Source organism: Crassostrea angulata, chromosome 2, assembly GCF_025612915.1.
Source record: "Crassostrea angulata isolate pt1a10 chromosome 2, ASM2561291v2, whole genome shotgun sequence".
NCBI classification, from domain to species: Eukaryota; Metazoa; Mollusca; class Bivalvia; order Ostreida; family Ostreidae; genus Magallana; species Magallana angulata.
Window position 1 is genome coordinate 23,529,932 of NC_069112.1, and position 20,214 is coordinate 23,550,145.

A 20,214-nucleotide genomic window follows, 5' to 3' on the forward strand; every position below is an offset into this window, starting at 1 on the left:
TTTTTTTTAATTTATATTTAAATATTTAATCGGACGATGGCATGAAATTATATGAATACATGTGTATATGTAATAAGTAATAGGGAATCATTCTTTGAATATTATGAGGTAATGATGTCGATTGGGGAGTGATCAAATCTATCATAAAGCTCTTCGGGCTTTATTGGATTTGATTACGCCCCGACCAAAATTAACACCTCATAATATTTTTAATACATAAGGTGCTCGTAACGACTTTTCCTTTTTGTTATATTTTTTACCTTGGTAGATGACATAGCAGACTCATTTTTATAGAAGACTGTCGCATTATTTTTTTATATATGAAAAGACAGTGAATTTTCTATAAGATGCAATACACTAATTAAGAAGATTACAACGCAGTACATTTTGCGAAAAAGGATGAACTGGATATTGTTTACATTATTGTTTACACGGGTAACTTACTATTGCAACTTTATTTGGATCCTTCCAAGACGCACGTTGATTTGTTGAATATTTCTGAAAATAAGGCTATGGTTGATGAGATACAGTGATTCTAAGTAAACTATTCACTGTAAGTTAAGTTTGACCTACATTTTGATTTAAAGATTTTTAAGATTATAAAAAAATATTAAGTACATAACATTAGGCAGTTCATTTGAAAACCATCCTGAGAGCGTTATTATATCGATCGATATTTTAAATGATGGTGGCATTTAAATTTCTGATATGATTTGATTTTATTCTGAGTGGCTAGCGTACAGATGGGTATATGAGAAAGCGTCTATATTGATTTTTTACAGTTTGAGACGAAATTTTAATTATCTATTTTAAAGATGATCTCAATTTGGGACACTACGTGAAAAATTTGCTGGCATCATATAAGGAATGTGGTCTCAACCTTAAATCTTTACTTATACACATGTTCATATCATCTTATCTTGTTTAAAAATAACATGGTTTAAATTTTTCTATATAATGTGGTTCGCAAAATTCTAGAGTTTTATTCATTTATTTTGAGCGACTTCTGTAAAAAAAAAAAATATGAATATCGAATGTAATTAAATCCAAACACCAATAGATTAAATACCAAAATAGATTGAAACCCGACAACTGGATGAAAATCCATATTATTTTTATTGTTCAGGCTGGTGTATTTGACGGAAAATGCATGACACTCAGTAAGACACTGTTTTAGAGTAAGCACAATGTTCCACACTGTTATAGTGTTCCTACCTTTATCAAATGATATTGGGGGGTCAGCTTATCAGGCTCGTGATACGCATGCGTATATTGTAAAAAGATGCCGTGTATGCACCCATAGAGGTAAGTAACGATGCAATATTTGGTTATGGTTAAATTTAAATGACATTGTTCTTCAATTACTTAATTCAGTTTAAATGTTTGTATGAATGAGATCAACGGTTTTATTTCATGTATTTTAGAGTCAATCGTTTCATATGAGGAATACAACGATCAAGAATAAAATTTAAAAAGGTAAAAATAAAATCATTTTTTAAAGTTAGATACTATAGTTAAGAAAAAAGTATTTCATTTCAAATTTAGCAGCTTCATTTGTTGAGGATGTTTACTTCATTCGATAAAATTGCAATCTATACACAATAAACCGACACCTCTGTTTTAATTATTATTGTATCAATTGATAAGAGCAACTACGTTCATGTATAAAGCTAATGCAAACAAATGATGTCTGAAGATATGATGATAACTGGGTCAAGTTATAAGTGTAATGTTCATTCACTATTTGTTTTAGATAAAGAACATCATGTTTCATCGTATATAGCTTACTTTATTGCATATCATAATATATATGAATAATTAAAGAAGTAGTTGGTGTTAAATTAATAAAAACATTGGAGTTACAATTTTTCACGTGTAAAATGTTGCAATTGACGAATGTAAGGGACTTAGACACGAATTGAGCTCAAAATTATAAATATCATTTTTCTAATTTTTTAATTTTTGGATGGTTATTAAGGTTATTGTTAATGTGTTGTCAAAAGTCAGATATCAATTTATAGAAAATATACAGACATAGACAGTTGTTGTAAACAAATGTCGAGGTTATTGCTTTAATATATGTTTTTATTGGAATATGTTTTAAATACATATTGTTTTCTTCTGTTATTAATATTATTTATGAACATATTGATGGAGTTTCCCTTCTTTGCAACGAGTCATTTTGTGAGAAAAATAAATGGTAATTACATACTTTACATTCTGTGTAAACAATATATGACATAACATAACGATGAATTTTTACCTTTGAATTCTTACCTTCGTTTTCCCGATGACGACAAAAAGCACATGGCGGGTGTGACCGATCAGCAGAGGATGCTCACTCCTCCATGGCACTTTGTTCTACCTCTTAGTTTTAGATATCCGTGTTTGCTCTGCTCTTCTATTGTAATTTTTTTGGACTTTTATTTTTTGAACACTGTTATAACCACATTTTATCTAACTTATTACTTCACTTTTAATATTCAAGGTATGGTCAATCATTCAAATGCGCAAGTAAACCATTTTATACATAACAATTTAAAAAGTAAAATTTTGACCAAACATAGAGTTTCAAGTCTCCTTCAGAGAACGTTTGAGACAAGTGAAGCAAGACATCGGTAATAAATTGTCTGAAATTTAATGATTCTAATTTTTCGAATAAAATCAGCGTGGAAATAGGTTTACATTTTAAAAACTATCGCAAATATTTTCCGCCGTAATTTGCATTTTGTTAATACGTAAGGAACTGTATCTCGTTCATCATCGTCGTTTGCAGCCCGTTCGTTACTGCCCTGTCGCTACGAAATCTATTAATGTTTTTAATTGTCTAATTTTCTTGCATTTTCATGTCATATTTCTGTATTGTTCAATTTATAAAATATATCAAATAATGATTGACAAATGTTTAATACCTTTTCTTCACTTTTTTACTTAAACAGAGTTTTACAACACCGATGCTTAAGCTTATTAACAGGCACGTCGATGCACTAGTTTGTTATCTGAGACCCCTTTAAATAGGAAAAAATATCTTATCGATAACATTTTTTAAGAACGGTAGAAAATTAAGTAAGTTAAATTCACATGGTAATAATTGCCATATCGACATGTACATGTAAACAAACAACATTACTACACGTTACTCGGCTAATGACGGTGTTGCAAAGAATATCAGAGGCAAGTAAAGTGACAATATCTGCAATAAAATGTCCTAAAATATTTTGGAATCAAATATTTGTACCGATTGGTTTTTTTGAAATAGACTAATCAGTCCAAATCTTGTGAAAGTATTTTTGCGCCGAAAATGGCAATTTTTTAACACGTAAAGAATTATTCCTCCTTGGTTGTCTATTTTTAAACCCGGCAGCTGTTAGACGATCGTCATAATATAAAAAAAAATAGCATATGATATTATGAAGATAACGCGAGATGCAGAGTAATTTGAGATTTCAACTGTAGTTTTCATTGTGTGTGTTTTTGCGCAGTCTAGAAACAAGTAGTACATGTATACCTTTAAAGAACTTGTTTCGATACCAGTTATGAGCCTGAATACAATAAGAAAATATTGATATTTCGATTTATTTTAAGAAAACACTATTTTTGAGTTAGAGATTTGACACACATAATTATGCTTTCGTCCGTGTTATCTTTCATAATTTTTAATGAATTCGTTGTACAAGTCAACATTTGTTATACCCCTAATAAAAGCAACATATGGACAGTGCATTTTGATATTTTGAGATGACCCCATTAAGATCCAAATGGGAGAAATTGCACTTTTTTCATATAAGATAGGACATTACTAATAATATTAATCATATTACTCATCATATGTTACAATTTTTTTTTTTTTTTTTTTTTTTTGGATGAAATGTTTATTAATAAGCCAACTGCTTCTACATACATCACGTACATACATCACAAATTTTCAAGGACACAAAGCATGTTTAAGAAAGCAACGAAAACAATTACATCAAAAATGCATATATAATGAACGTTTACTAAGAGAGAAAAAACAAAATACATATTGAGCACCTTTTTTATTGAGAGAGAGAGAGAGAGAGAGAGAGAGAGAGAGAGAGAGCACTCTAGAGTGAGTTAATCACAGGGATCCAAATTTCCCAGTCTGTATTGAACTTATCCATTTCACTTCTTTCTTTTGCACAGAATTGGAATACTTTATATAACTGTTTTAAATCATTCATAAGGGCATTTACTGTTAATTGGTTTTTCTGGCATCTACTTCTGTATATGTATTTTTTTATCAATATGAGTACAATATTGAACGCTTTTGACTTCACATCATCTAAGACACCAAAAATAAAAGTTTTATTATCAAGGACTATTCTAATTCCTTTAGAGTTGCAAACTCTAACAAATTCTGCTAATAAATGTTGTACCCTTGGACATTCCCATAATAAGTGATATATTGTTTCCTCAGTATCTTCACAAAAGGTACATAGATTAGTATCCACTTTACCAATTTTATACATAAAACTGTTTGTTGTTAATATAAAATGGTTTATTCTGTTCTGCAACCATTGAAATTTAGAGTCTGAGGTAATAATAAAAGGTAAATGAAATATTGAAACCCATTGTTTTTCTGTAAAAACCAAATGTCTACGCCATTTTTCTTTTCCCACTGGTGTTACATTTGTCTGATTTAATATATCATACATTGGCTTTGAACCTTTTTTTTGTTAATACAAAGGTTTTAATATTAAATGGTATAAAAGGTTTGAAAACTTAATTCATTTCTAATGAAGTTGTATTTCCTTAGATCTGAAAGTACAGCTTGTCTTACTCCCATATATGTTAAATAATTCATTTGAATATTAAATTTTCTTTTCAACATTTCAAAATCTAAAAAGTTTTCATTTTCATCAAACAAGTCAATTACACATCTTACTCCTTTAGCATACCATGATTTATAAAAAAAAGACTGATTTCCTATCTTAAATTTATTATTGTTCCAAAATGGCTGACAACAATAATCCTGCCATGATTTTTCATTTAAGTTATCTTGGATTTCTTTAAAAGCTATGGTAACTTCCTTCCAAAAATCATTTTTTAACGATTCTTGCATTTGCATAATATAATCTGAACCTGTAATTAATAGCTTTTCTAAATTAATAGAATTCTCCAGCAGTGTTTTCCATTTTGAATTATTATCCTTAATTAATCTCCTAATCCTAGTAGACTTTAATCCTTTAATATAGGAATTTATATCAACCATCCTTAACCCACCATGTTCATACTTCTGAGTACATACTTGTCTTTTAATTTTATCACATTTTGAATTCCAAATAAAATTGAATAGAATATTGTTTAATTCTTTTAATGTTTTACTCTGAGGGTTTGGTAAGGCTATAAATAAGTGGTTTAATTGTGAAATTAAAAGAGACTTAACCAGTGTTATCCTTCCAATTGGAGTCAAGTGTCGTTTGCTCCATTGTTCGATTACAGATTTTATCCTAACAAGTTTCTTGTCATAATTAAGTTTTACAATTTTATCTAAATCTACATCATAATATATGCCCAAAAGTTTGAATTGAGTTGTCCATTGAAAATTCATTTCTGAACAGATTTTCTTCAGAATATTTTTTACTTCCTATCCACACAATCTGAGTTTTTTCTTGGTTTATTTTAAGACCAGATAATTTATAATAGTCATCTATTTCTTTCATGGTTGCCCTTAATGATTTCTCAGGTCCATCAAGGATTATTGATGTATCATCTGCATATTGTGATATTAAATATTGGGTGTTATTAATTTTGATTCCTGTAATATCTTCATTATTTTTAATTTTAAATGACAATATTTCCGCACATAATAAAAAAATGTAAGGCGATATTGGATCACCTTGTCTGCAGCCTCGTCCAAGTTTAAAAAAGTTTGATAAAATGCCTGCCTGGGACACACAGGACATAACATTACATTGAAAAGTTTTAATCCAGTTACAGATAAATGGGCCAAAATTAAAATAATTGAGTGTATTTTGCCATATGTTACAATTTGATGAAAGTCGTCGTTATAGTTATTTTTAAAATCGGCCTCGAAGATATATAGCTACTTTACCTTAATTTTGAGACGACCCCTTAAAGAAATTAGTGGCAGATTTTCTTGATACTTTGCATAAGTACTTTAGTAGGTGCATATTACAAATTGGCAAAAAAAAAATAATAAAAAAAAATTGGCTATCATAATTTTTACACAAAAAACTCTAAACGGCCTCTTATAATCATATTCTTCACACTTAGGAAATTCTTCAGTATATTCACAAAAACTGCAAAAAATTCCTTCTTCCTGATATTTTTTTAACATTTAAATTTTCATTTGGTATGAATAAATTTATAATAAATGTAGCTTAATATACTACGGTTCAGTACTCCACTGTATAGTCCTACTGACGTCCACTGTACGCTACTGTTCGGGGCACTGACCAGTACTGTACCCTACTGTACGGGGTACTGACCAGCACTGTACCCCACTGTACGGGGTACTGACCAGCACTGTACCCCACTGTACGGGCCACTGACCAGCACTGTACCCTACTGTTCGGGGTACTGACCAGCACCGTACCCCCACTGTACAGGGTACTGACCAGCACCGTATCCCACTGTACGGGGTACAGACCAGCACCGTACCCCACTGTACGAGGTACTGACCAGCACCGTACCCAACTGTACGGGGTACAGACCAGCACCGTACCCAACTGTACGGGGTACTGACCAGCACAGTATCCCACTGTACAAGGCACTGACTACATTTATAGAACGTTACTCCACTGTACGCCACTGTACCAAAAATTTAAAAATCTTTCTCAACATTTTTAGTACGATACTTACAATGTATAAGTATTTTCCTCGATAGTCAGATCTATGAAGCATTATTACAGAAACAAATTATCAAGTCGTTAAACATTTAATGTTTTATTTAATAGTTTTGTATCTATATTTAATCTTGCAATTACAATGATAATGATATATTCATTATTGTTTTTGTCCCGAGAAGATGAAAATCCTAAATTATACATTTTGAATCCAATATCATAAACTGAATAAAATGTATATGTTTTTTTTAATAAATTGCTGGTCATTGAAATATACTTATGTCTAGTAAGCTTATGAGGACAACACGTCTACCTAACCGGCAAGGTTACAAAAATATACTAGCAGAAAAAAGAAACTGTGCATTATTTAATATATGAAAAACATTTAAAAATTACAATGGACAAATTTTATTTTTTGTAATACTGTTAACACATGTATTCGTAAAAACATCTCATAACACATTAATGGCAACGTCGACTAACGTCAATTTCAGCACACTCGAAAGTCACTGTTATTTGAAATTGAAATAACAAAATTAATTGACCACCATTTGCGTTCACGCGTGCTTGACATCGACGCCTCATTGATGCCACTAAAGTGTTCAGAAATGCTTGAGGGATGTTGTTCCAGAGGTTGGTTAAAGCCTGGCCTAAATCAGCCAATGCCACTGGCTGATTTGGTAAACAGCGTAAACGTCTTTCCATTTCATTCCAGACGTGCTCGATCGACGACAAATTGGGGGAAACAGCTGGCCAAGGCACGACATCGGAATGTTGAACAAACAAGCCCCTGACTACACGTGCAACGTGTGGCCTTGCGTTGTCTTGCTGCAGAGTGATGTGATTTTGATGTCTCTGTATGAAGGGTATCACATGATGCTGAATAATTTCATCCCGATAGCGTACGCCGGTGAGATTTCCATTGACAATTTGTAGAGGGGTCCTTCCACGTGCGGATATTCCACCCCACACCATAATGCTACCTCCACCAAATTGTCGACGTTGCCCAACACAAGCATCCCGGTAACGCCCTTCCCAATGCAACGATACACCCTACAACGGCCGTCACTGCTATCAAAATAAAATCTGGATTCATCAGTGAACAGAATATTGGCCCAGTCCTGTATTCCGAATAGCAGATGTCGTGTGCACCACGCTAGTCTGGCGATACGATTACGTTCAGCAGTACTGGGCGCACCGCTGGACGTCTTGGTCTGATATTTTGTTCGCGCAGACGATTACGGACAGTCCTTGTACTAATTGGTCGAAGCCCTGGAATGCTGCGGGCAGTCAAACTTGCTGCCTTGAAACAATTTCTCAGATGCACAAGTCTAATGTGGTTATCCTGTTGACGTAACGTCACACGAGGTCGCCCAGAGCGCGGTCGATCCTGAGTGTTGCCAGATTGTTGAAAATGTCTCCATAAAGACTGGATGGTGTTCCGATAAACTCCAAAGTGTCTTGCTACAGTATTTTGTGCCATTCCAGCTTGCAGCATCCCAACAGCACGATTACGTTGGTTTTCGTTGAGTCGTGGCATGACATAGGGTTACATTTTGTTGAAACTAAAGTGATTTCCTTAACAAAAAAAGTCTAAACAAATCCTTTTCATTTCTAATTCCAAACAGTATTGGCCCGTAAAACTCGTGCGTACAAATTCTTCAATAAAAAACAGGTGCTCACTAACAATGAAAAAGTTCGTGCACCTGGACGGTAACCATCCGATATTGTCAAAAACATTACAATTATCGATTGTTTAAATTTTATTAATACAAACAATAGATATAGAAAAATTATACTAAATTTTATCATGCACAGTTTCTTTTTTCCGCTAGTATATATAATATAGGTTATTGTATTGTATAATTTCTTTAAGATTATTACAAGCCCTTGTTTAATTTGAGCTGTCGGTTAAATGCCTCTATCTTCTAAAAACAAGCCAATTAACACAGAGTCAACAAAATATGTTTTATTCAGATTGTAGTGATAATCATCTTGTTTGCTATAACACAATATGTTGATTTCAGTAAATGAAGAAAAACCCAATATCATTTACCGACAAAATTCTTTTTATCATTTATCTGGCCCATAATTTTATTTTAAAAAGAAAATATTTTTGACTGGGTTGGGATTTTATCGTGCTAATAACTTTCTGCTTCGGGACCTCACATTATAGGACTAGATAATCTCAGAGAGAGAGAGAGAGAGAGAGAGAGAGAGAGAGAGAGAGAGAGAGAGAGAGAGTATTTGAAAGATTTATTTTAATCAGAAATCGTTTAGAGTAAATCGATTTTTTTTATCTGCTTGTTTTACATGTAAATATATTATTTTTTCCTTTTTGTTAAAAGTTTTATATTTGCCGACTTACACTATGTGGTAAAAAAATCTACCGAGAAGGAAAATAAACAGCATACGTCTTACTAATGTAAATAAATATGGTTACCAGTATATAAATCTCCATTTCCGAATTCTCTCTAAAACTTGTGATAATTATAATTAAATGATTATTATGCATTCTGCCGTACTAGATTTTTTAATAATGAAAAATCAGACTTTCCGTTTTAATAGTGTATTTTGCCCGCTGTTCATTCGCCTGTTGATTACGAGGTTTTAACCCATATGTTCACACCAGGTTTCACACCTTGTCGCGGTAACCCGGCTATGTGTACAGTCCTAGCCTTGTCTGTAATATCCGATGTTTTTCTTGATTCAAAACAGACAAGGGATGTTTTCTGTAGTTATCCCCAATGAAGAAGACAGAACACCGATTATCATACAAATGTCACTTTTTTGCGTGGACTTCAAATCAGCAAAGAAATGATCATCAAACAATGAAAATAATTTGAATTCATAGAAAATATCACGAATTAAGGAATGAATGCATGGTATTTAGCCACTAGCCATATTCCTGCATATCATTGATCGTACATGTAGTTCTTATTAAAATACCTTAAGATTTGTACGTTTGAGAGAGAGAGAGAGAGAGAGAGAGAGAGAGAGAGAGAGAGAGAGAGAGAGAGAGAGAGAGAGACGTCCGAAGCTCTTTACAGTGGATTTACAGTAGGGTACAGTGATGCTACAGTTGATGTCAGTTATTTTTCGGGAATATCAGTGGAATTTGAATTCAGTAGTGTGACGTTTTAGCAATCATGGTAGGTCTCTAACACTGCCGGTAGCATTGAAGTCCAAGAATAATGTGTGGTGTCTGTAAAAAAGTACTATGTAATACATATTTTGAATTTAGATTAGCTGTTTTCATTGTTTATGATATTATGTTTAAAGATTATAAGTAAATAAAGCAAATACATGTATATTGAATGGAAAGATTATAAGTAAATAAAGCAAATACATGTATATTGAATGGAAACAGACCTGACCTGAACCTAGTTCTGCTTTGACCACGCCGACGGTTCTTGAAGGTCCCTGGGCAGACTTGCCCAACATTATATTTTGTTGGTTTTATGTTGGGTTTTTTGTATGCAGATAAAGGCAAGAACCGAAAAAAATTGAGTGGTTTTGAGAAACACCTCTAATACATTTAGAACAGTCGCTTTTCAACAAAAACGGTCACGGTTGATTAATCATTTACTCTATTACATTTTTTACATGAACAGTTGAGCATTTTAAAAATCAGAAGATAGTAGCAAACAACTTAAATACTGATGTTACATTATAGAATATTACAAGTGTGGTGTTATTATTCTTAACCAGTATATGATCCTGTAATTGTTTTGATTCTATATGTTTTGAATATTGCATAATCTGAATATTCTGTGTTTTTTACTCTTATCAGGTGATGCAAAAACTCATGATTTTATAGTTTTTACTATTTTTTTTATCTAAAGCATTTATCTATCGAGGCAAGGGAAAATAACCTATCATGTTCCTATGCGTTTTTTTTAAACAGAACTGCACATAACACAGCCTTTCCCTCTGTTAACAAAACGTGCGTACGCTTATATGATAGAAACTGTTTTCCACCAGTAAATGCAATGTCAAGTTGAATTTGATCTTTAAGAAACTCGCTCTTTAGGTTTTGGGTAGCCATTTTGGGTCACTTCTAGTCTAAAAATTCTGCATCACATATTTAATTTAACTCTAGTAGTATATTTATATTTAACAATTCCAAATAAACTTTATAGAATAAAATTGTTTAAAAAATATTTAGCAAGGAACTATATTTTGTGGCTTAAGGTTTTCAAGAAGGTAATGAACAATTCCTAATTCTCAGCGTAGACCAAACTTCTAGATAGTTTGTGTATAATGATATATTCATGAACTTCTAAAACATTTTTAAACAATATTTTGATATTTCTATCAATATATTTTGGCATGTTTATCATATATTTCATAGAAGTTAAGACAAAAAAATGAACTCCAATTTCGGCCTTAAATTAGCTTATTTCATGCTCTATCTCAAATTTTTGAGATGTGACCCCTACTTGTTTTACTTTTAAATGTGACATTAACGAGGCCGGATCTTATTTGTTCTGCCCTAGATTTTTGAATGATTTTTTTTACATGAATTTCTACTGATCAATATAATTATTATTTTAAAATAAAAAAGAAGACATTTATCACACCGTTTGTTTAAGGGGTCATCTTAAAGTTTGTTTATTTCTAACATAGGACCCTAGGGGATTTTGCTTGAAATATATCAATTTTGCACATTTTTTTTTACATTTGTTTTTTTAACTTCTGCCCTAGGGATTTCTTTTTCTCTTCTACATATTAACATATTAGTACATATTACATTAATTATTGCTAAAAGGCATCAAATAGTCAAATAAAAAAATCTTTTACCTCCTGGTTTGTTCCTGGGGTCTTATCAAAGTTGTTTTTTGTATGCCGAATTTCCTAGTTTGTCAGATAATGGCTATTTCTTCTTTGACAAAGACGAAAATGGTGATCTTTATAGTATTTTTAAAACATTCAGACATATTAAAGTAATAAATAAATATATATCATCACGTATTAAGGGTCATTAATACAGTGTATAAAATACATGTTTACTGTCTTGAAATATAAGAATTAAGATATATTTAGGCGGGTTAAGAAAACGTAACAGAGTGCTAGGCTTGCTGAACCCTCTTCACGATTTCAAACCGAGCCCAAACATAGCTAATACTTAGAGACATTTGTGTTTATTCCACAATATAATATCAATTTTACGCAGCAAACGAGCTATTTTCAACAAACTTCGCTCAATATCTGCAGTTGAAACTATCACGCCATGGCGTAAAGAAAGCGAAAAGATGACGTCACAATACAAATGAAACGCTGCCCGAAAGCGTGCGTGCTCATTCTGTACTCGGCCTCGTTAAATGTATGTCTATTTGTATGCAAAGTTTTGGAAAAATGACATTATTATAACTTTTTTATGTGCGTTTTAATTTGATTACTCCAAAATGTTGTACTATCTGTTGTTGTGTTCATTATGTACAGTCCTTTGAAGCCACAAGTAAAGTAAGAATTTTTAAACTTTGAGTTAGATTTTACTTTTATAGTCACAACATGTGTTCAACTTCATACTGTATTAAACTCAGAACTAAATAATCATTCACACTATAAATATTTGTTTGATTTCTTCAAATAATCAATTTTCAGGAAAATTGTCATTTCTGTTTGGGCCCTATATTTCCAAAATATGGCACGTGACATGGGTAACAAAAAATATAAATGAACATTTTATGTCGCCATCTTTATATCAAAGTTGTTTTCGGATGATTGACATTACTATTATTCCAGGTGCCAACCTCTTCAAATAAAGAAATGTTTTTGTCCAACGTGTAAACCAATTACGTTTAAAAATGGCCGTAATTCATAAGACATCTAACTTTACTTTGTAGAATTCCTAAGACAAAAGACATTATGAAGTGTGACATATGTGAAGAAAAACCCGCAAAGTTCCTTTGCAAGAACTGTTCTGGTCATCTTTGTGAAAAATGTAAAAGTGAGCATGCAAAGACAAAAATGTTTAAAAAACATGAAGTTGTGCCTTGGGAAACAAACGAGGATTTAGTTTCTATCTTGCACTGTACTGATCATACGAAAAAGAAGCTAGAATGTTTCTGTGATAGGTGTGAAAAGCCCGTTTGTACAGAATGTATGTTGCTTTTCCATAACGGTCATTGTATAAAAACTTTATCAGATGGTTACAGAGAAATCAAAGATAAAACACTAAAGCAAAGAGAAAAAATTGAAAATGAAATTCTGCCAAAGTATGCGGATGTGTTGGCTAAAGAGTCCAATAAACGGTCGGCTTTAACAAAAAGATCTGCTGAAATCGAGCAGACAATTCATACACATACACAGAGTTTGATTGAGATGATAAAAAAGGTCAGTGCACAGACTGTACAAAATTTAAAAGAAGAGGAAAAGAAAGGACTCCAAGAAATAAGCAGTTTTCAAGAAAGCGTTTCGAAAAAAATCAACGCCTTAGAGCAAAAGAGTAAAACTTTACATGCGGAAGTTAAGGGAAATCCTGAAGTTTTATTTTTTAGTTCACGAAGAAAGGATGAGTTAGAGCAATATTAAGTGTTACCTGTTCCACCTGCATCACATTACTTACTAGATGGTTTTTCTCCAGGAAATCTTAGTTTAAGAGTCATCGAAAACGGCTTTGGAAAAGTGCAGAAACTTAAAAGGAGCGATGAAAATCCTCAAGCCAATGTTTTTGTAAGTTAGATTTATTAACAAATACGGGTGACAATAGAACCTTTAATCATAAAAAAAAATCAGATCAAACCATGAGATACAAATTATATTTCATATCAGTTTTATTTATTATCGCTTCAATTACATGTACCACTTTACACTCATGCCTTTTGATTGGGAAATTTTTGCATAAATCTGTAGATGTATTTAAATTGTTAAACGATTGATTCTACGCACATTTATGGCATGTCAAACGTTGCAATATTCGATCTTTTCCATTTGTATTATATAAATATTTTTGTATTGTATAATTTTCTATTTGTATTGTATAATTTTCCATTTGTATTCTATAATTTTTCATTTGTATTGTATAAATTTCATTTGTATTCTATAATTTTCTATTTGTATTGTATAATTTTCCATTTGTATTGTATAAATTTCATTTGTATTCTATAATTTTTTATTTGTATTGTATAATTTTCCATTTGTATTGTATAATTTTCAATTTGAATTCTATAATTTTCAATTTGTATTCTATAATTTTCAATTTGTATTGTATCCGAAGGATTGTTTATCTGTTTTGTTACGAAGGTTATCATTGGTTTAAAGTTTTATATTGTATTGTGGGAAAACAAGCGAGATGTTCCGGATGCTGAACGCAAACTGGTCCCCTTAACATGACTTGTTTAAACACGTCATAGGCGTCGGAACCAGGGGGGGGGGGTGGGGGGCGTAGCCCCCCCCCCCCACTTTTATTGCAAAGTTAGAGCTAACCATTAGGCACATATCATCATTGAGGGTTCATCCCCCCACTTTTTCTCGCAGCAAACATAATTGAACTGAAATTTACCTTGAAAAGATTGAAATATTGAGAAGTTGGAGTTATAGGTATACAAGCCCCCCCCCCCCCCCCCCCCCCCGGATTATGATTTGAATTTCATGATTTTGGGAATTAGGTTTTGTCAAGATTTCTGAGGATAAGTCTAGCCCCCCCCCCCACTTTCAATTTGCTTGCGACGCCACTGCTTGACGTGGTGGTCTATTTAGCGGCAGTGATGCTAGTGTGAGGCTCGCCGTATTGGACAACTTGGGACTGTTCTGGTTTTTTCAAGTAAACAGGTCATTGTGATCAAAGATATACCAAGACATTATACACATGTAGCTGGTTCACCGAACCAGATTTTTCAAACCTGGTATAGACCAGTAGGGACATACATACATGTACGTCTCTCGATAGACTTACTGTCAATGAAGGGACAGGGGCAGATCGAGACACCTTATACAGTCATTATATATGTATAATGCCTTGGTATATCTTTTATCTGTTTACCTGTTTACCTTAAAACCCAAGAAAAGTCCCAAGTTGTCCAACACGACAAGCCTCACACTGGCGTCACTGCCGCTAAATGAGATCACCACGTATTTAAAACATGTTAGGGGGACCAGTTTGCGTTCAGCATCCGGAACATTTCGCTGGTTTCCCCAAAATACAGTATAAAACTTTTAACCAATGATAACCTTCGTAACAAAACAAAAAAAAAACAATCCCTCGGCTACAATACAAATTGAAAATTATAGAATACAAATTGAAAATTATAGAATACAAATTTGAAAATTGTACAATACAAATGGAAACTTATAGAATACGAATTGAAAATTGTACAATACAAATGGAAATAATACAATACAAATAAAAAATTATACAATACAAATGAAACTTATACAATACAAATGGAAAATTATTCAATACAAATTAAAAATTATACATTACAAATGGAAGATTATACAATACAAATAGAAAATTATACAATACAAATGTAATTTATACAACACAAATGGAAAATTATACAATACAAATGGAAAATTATACAATACAAATGAATATTTATATAATGCAAATGGAAAAGATCGAATATTGTAACGTTTGACATGCCGTACACATTTTCAATTGAATTAAACCAACGAGATAACAGAAATTTATTCATAACAGAAGTCCATTCATTATTCAGGTATTGCGTTAAATGTATCATTTTAGCTTACATACACGTGCAAATTCACTCTGATTCCCATTTATAAAACTGCAGGGATTTGTTTTCTGTAGTTTGACGTGTTAGACTAATTTTGTTTTAATTCTTAAGTGTAATTTATTCCTTTGACATGTTGTGAAACATTTCATTTAATCTTATTATTTTCAGCAGCAACGACTGACAATCAAAGGTAAATATCAACATATTTGTAATTAGTTATTAAGAATAATGAATATGTTATTTTTTCTTGTAGTAAGATCTACGTAACACTTAAATCTAAACACTTACAATGTTAACTTGAAATTTTCCTTATTTGTCGAAGTTGCATGCTTCTCATGGTTTTATATTTGATAACTCCATTATGTTCAGTTTAATTTGATTTAACGAGGCCGCTTTAAATTTTTTGCATCAAAATTAAAATAGCAGAATTCCTTATGTTAAAATATCTATGTAATACACACCAACTTTTGTATGTTTACTAAGTATTAAGAACATTTTGCAACCTTTTTTTGTTTTTCTTTTTATCTCAAAATATAGTCATATTTACAATAAAGGATATGGTAACTTTCTGCATTTCAAAGCTGATAAAGATACTACATATACCGATTTGTCAAACTATAATATGTGATTTGTAATATAAATATTTTTTTTAAAATGTTATTTTATTACATAGGCCTACATGTAAATTTGAAACACACAAACAAAAATGACGATAGGGAAATTAATTTTAAACGATATGAGCGATATTTACGTTACAAAACCGCAATCAGTGCATACTTGGTATACTTCTTAACAACAGAAACATACCGAAAATGTTTTCTACCATTTTATATGCCATCATTTATTTTTTTTTAAAGGATTGGTAATAAAAAAAATAGTCTATTTTGATTTTAACATACAATAAAACAATAAAAATCCGAACATCTTAAGTTTAAACAATTTTCTTGCTGGTGAAGGAATTAAATATTTTCAACAGTTTGACTTTGTAAGCTTTTATTGATTGCAGATCTTAGATAACGTAAAAGTAAATAATCTGATTTATGATTTTAGATGATGAAGAGAATGAGAAGGACTCCGATTTGATCGATTATAAAGGCAGGTACATATATACCTTTTTCTTCATATTCTGGATGTTTAATAGTATCGTGTCAACAAATGCTGTCTAAAATTTACCAATACTTAGAGAGTTCTAAACAATTCTATTAGTTGTTACTTTATTATTCAAACAATAACAGATTTGGTGATTCATGCGGGATATGAAAGTGGCGACATTGCAGAAAAAAGTACATAACCCGCTTTATAGACTTATGAATAAACTCTAAGTTTCCCTAAGAAATAGAGGGAATCATACTTGATAAAATAGATTATTCCATAAACGGTTTTTGTCGTTCTAGCTCCACGTTGTTCATGTCCAAAAACATGATCTATCATACAGTTTCGTGTTTCAAAACAACGTAAGTTTAAGACACAGAGAGATGAAAATATTAAACTTCTGGCATTCCTTAGGAACAGTCTTGACGAACATAAAAAATGCTGAATTTAAAAGAAGCGTATCAGATGTTGGTAATGTATTCAATACATTAAGCTGCATTTTAAAAAACAACCAAACAAGTTCAATACCAGAAATCGTAATATATCATACAACAAAAACCAGATCCATCATGCACGTTTGAGTAAGGTAGGACACGGTTTTCTTAGCATAAGGAATAATGGAAGAAAATCCCTGTATCTGAAGCTATCATGTTTTAAATCCAATAAGTAGCATGATCCATGGGAGTTACATAGGCCATCATTTTTTTTTATCATTCAATGCTGGATTTAACAGCGCAAACAACATCTGCGCCAGCATCAAGATAATGGATGTATCTTAAACTACTTCTATTTTCATTTTCATAGTTAAATTTACAGTTTAAGTCTGACTAGGTAGGAATTCATTTTATAAACAATTTCAAAAACAAAACAACATTTGAGTTGTTCTAAAATCTTAAACCTGTCAAAGCAATTACTAGATAATGAAGATAACTCTCGGTATCCAAAGCTACTAGTACTTTTTTTTATAGTTGAATAATTCATTATCACTTAGTACTATAATTTATATAAACATGTGACCTACTCCATTAAACCTTCAACCTCCGAAACCTAAGACGCATTTCAGCATCTAAGCCTGGAGTGTTGTATTGCAGGATACATAATTTTTTTCACCAAAAATATCCAAGATTTGTCTATCAAAGGACACATGCTTGAACACAGTACCCAGCTATATTAACATTTACTTTCAGCATCCGAAGCTTATGCATCCAAACTGTCAATTACACAATTACATAAGTTCTATCAGCCACGCAGGTTAGGTTAGGTTCAGTAATAACTAAGATATAGTAATCAAAGAGCTCCCTAACCTAAGTCAGCATCAGAAACCGATGACTCAGCATTTAAGCCTGTCAAGGAAATAAGTATTAAAAGAGTTCCGTGCAGTTTGGTGACATTAAAACCATCAATAATTTAGAGATAGTCATCAAAGGACTCTTGTTCAAAACTTTAACCAGATTCAAAAGCCCTAATCACCAACAGTGTCCGAAATTCGTGTCCAAAGTTCGCAGCACTATTAAGATGTACTATAAAAATATCAACGGGTTTAAACAGTAATAAAATGATGCATCTTTTATTACAAAATATTCATGTTTTTTTATAGTGATATAATTAATATTGTAATAATAAACTATACAGTAAATGCTACTCTGTATGACACTAAGTGTGGTCTACTGTATTTACAGTCACGTGATATGTGTTGATATTTCTCCCGAATGGAGGTCATAAACAAATTCTGATATTACAAGGCATACTCTTATTTGAATTAAAAATTTAAATGATTATTAAATTTTCATTTTCTAGTAGATTTTGAAAAGTGCTGCTGCTTTGTGTAGAGTTCATTTTTTATTAGAATAAATTTTAAAGAAATGAGCTCGACGGAAAGTGACCCCCGTAGAATATTAAGCCGGGGGTTAAATTTTTAGGTAGAAAACTGACCAATGATCAGTATTCTATGACACCTTTTTTTTTTTTTACAGTAGAAAACCATTCCAGACCTCTAGATCTACCACACCCACACTTGAAAACTGGCCCCCATAGGATTTTGACCTCACTTAAAAACTACATAGAAATTATAAAAATTAAAGGCGATACGCTTATCATTCTTGTTTGGTGAGTGTCCGGGAGGGGGGGGGGGCGCAAAGCATATAAAAGATTAGAAAGAACTAAGAATGTGCCTTCCGTTTTACCCTTTTACATATTTAACATCACTTTGAACAAAGCAATGTCTGTGTTTATCTTAAAGTACTTGTAAGCTTGCCTAGTGGAGCCCCTTCGATGAGCCTTTTTAGGGTTATTATGCTCGCTTTGCTAAATAGGCCCGATTATTATAGTAAATTATTTTATAGACACATCTAACCTAATGACTACGTATTGCATATTTCAAGAAGAAAACTCCCAGAAGACAGATGTGATATTTCGACAAATAAAGCGGAGTTTTTAGTATCTGTTCTATTTAGCTAAACTTAATGTATGACAACCTAACTAAACACCGTCACACCACAAACTTATCTAACAGGTACACATAAACAACAACTCGCTTGTAAATTCGTAATTTTGGATTTATCATGCTTGCACTTACGAAATATTAGCGTGATTCGTCGCGAATGAACTTTTTTGACGGAAGAGACGTCCGTCAAAAGAACTGTGAACGCTAACGCCCGTTTCCCGCCTACATTTTACATCCAAATATTTCGAAATTTCTGTCAGATATTTAAAAACAAATTTATCTTCTAAAAAGTATGATCAAATCCTAATTGATTTATAAAAAAAAAATTGTAACCAAATTCTTAATTTTCAAACAAAAGTTTTGCTTACAAGGGGTCTAAAAAATTTCATTTGAATTGGTCTCTATGGGTGGGGAAAATATTATTTAGCGGCCGGTGTGTGCATAAAAACTTAATGATCACATGTGTACGTTACATATTAAAGTGAAATTTCATTTTAATTCATATCTGTTAATTATTTTTCGAAAATTTACAAAGCAAAATTCCTTTTTTGAAATGTATTTTGGTCTGTAGACATATTTTTCACCCCATGAAACAACAAACCCTTTGGTATTAATATGCTAAATAACAATATATAAAACCTATCAAAAGGAATTTTTGGTTCACGGGGGGGGGGGGGGATGTTTTAAAAAAACATTTTCTTTTTCTGTTATTTTATGTTGTTAAATCAGCTATTTTAACCCCCCCAAAAAAGTTATCTCTCTTTGTTTGACCAAATCATTTATATTAAATGAAAATATACACAAATGTTTACATTATTTTAAAAAAATAACTTTAATTAGAAAATTGTCAAAAAATGACTTTTAGTTAGGCGGCTAGACAATGCTATCATTCGCAGTCCTTTTTCAGTCGCGAGGAATGGAACCCTCATCCAAGCATCCTTAAGGATGTGATGGATGAAGGACATTTTCCGAATTAGCCGTAATGCTACGAGGGTTCAAATGGAATATCGTGTGACACTAGTCCACGTGTACCTTGTTTAAAGAAATCAAAATAAAAGCTATTTATATTACTATAATTGAATACTGTTCACCCATGGTATATAAGGCCTTACCTGTCCACACTTCGAGTCGTTTTAAAGCAAACTTAATAATTATATTATTAGGT

At 32.0% G+C, this 20,214-nt stretch overlaps 1 long non-coding RNA gene across 1 annotated transcript; it reads left to right on the plus strand.

Moving 5' to 3' along the window:
• The first annotated feature begins 1,415 nt into the window (after positions 1-1,415).
• LOC128173263 (uncharacterized) lies at positions 1,416-16,609 on the plus strand. The gene is made up of 4 exons (XR_008242460.1): positions 1,416-1,476; positions 12,680-13,508; positions 15,683-15,704; positions 16,565-16,609. It is a non-coding gene; the product is annotated as an uncharacterized LOC128173263 (long non-coding RNA).
• The last annotated feature ends 3,605 nt before the right edge of the window (positions 16,610-20,214 follow it).